Source organism: Aptenodytes forsteri, unplaced genomic scaffold (assembly GCF_000699145.1).
Source record: "Aptenodytes forsteri isolate BGI_AS27 unplaced genomic scaffold, ASM69914v1 Scaffold276, whole genome shotgun sequence".
In the NCBI taxonomy this organism is placed as follows: Eukaryota; Metazoa; Chordata; class Aves; order Sphenisciformes; family Spheniscidae; genus Aptenodytes; species Aptenodytes forsteri.
The window spans coordinates 836,502-837,616 of NW_008795479.1; the positions used below are offsets into that span (position 1 = coordinate 836,502).

Below are 1,115 nucleotides of genomic sequence, written 5' to 3' on the forward strand. Positions count from 1 at the left end.
CTGTGAGTGGTAGTTCCGGCGGGAGGGTAGGGGGACGCGGGTGGGACGGGGGAAGGACACGAGGGTGGGCCACTGCTGCGGGGTACGGGTGTGCGATACACCCCTGGGACACGGGCACGGGACGTGTGCGTGACACAGGTGTGTGTGTCCAGGTGTGTGACACAGGTATGCCTGCACACTGCCTGGCTGGGAGCATCAGCAATGCACGGCGCCCACCCAGGGCTGCTGCAGGCTGAGCCCTGCTGTGCTAGTCGTGCTGTGCTATGCATAGCCATGCTGTGCCAAGCCATGCCATGCCATGCTGTGCCATGCCGAGCCCTTCCCTGCCATACCACACCATATCATACCATGCCAAGCCATGCCACGCAGAGCCGTGCCATGCCACGCTGTGCCATGCCGAGCTGTGCTATGCCACACCGCGCACAGCCCCACAGCCGGGAGGCAGCGCACGTGCCGGCATAGGGCACCCCCGTGACTGCCGTCGTGCCAGGGCTCCCCACCTGCCCTTCCCCACCTCGGTCATCACCTCTCTAATCCCACCCTAAATGCGTCCCTGGCATGGGGACGGCCACCAGTGCGGTGTCCCCATCCCACCAGGCTGAGCCGGAGCTGGGCTGCCCGCCAGGCTGGGGGCTCTGGAAGGCCTCTTGGGACAGGGGCTGACTGGGGAGGGGACAGCCCCCGCGTTCTGTCGCCACGATGGAGCCTGGCATCAAGGGCTGAGTGTGGCCATGCCGGACCACATGTGCCATGCTGGGCCCTGCTCTGCGGCACCGCCAAGTCCCAGGAGCAGTGCTGAGCACTAGGTCGGGGATGCTGGGGCAAAGCCCCCTGGCCCAGCCCCCCCTTCCCTGTGGCAGGGGGGTCCGCGGTCCCCCCCGTCGGCTCGGCCTGGCCCGGCCCCCTGAGCCTGGGAGACTATTAAGGACAGAGCTAATGTAAGAGGAGTTAAAGTAAATAATTCTGTGGTTAAGCTGCTTTCCTGCATCTCACGGGCCCATGTGAGTCCTGCAGCTCCTGCGGGCTTAGGCACTACAGCTGGATGGCGTTGCCCCGTCCCCGTTGTCCCTGTCCCCTAGCGCAGTGCTGCCCCCCCCCCCCCCCCCCCCCACCTC

General features: G+C 66.4%; 1 protein-coding gene across 1 annotated transcript in view; it reads right to left on the reverse strand.

Annotated features, from left to right (window-relative positions):
- The window catches only part of IGSF9 (immunoglobulin superfamily member 9), a 16,643-nt gene that overhangs the window by 14,444 nt on the left and 1,084 nt on the right, over window positions 1-1,115 (reverse strand). The window lies entirely within an intron of this gene.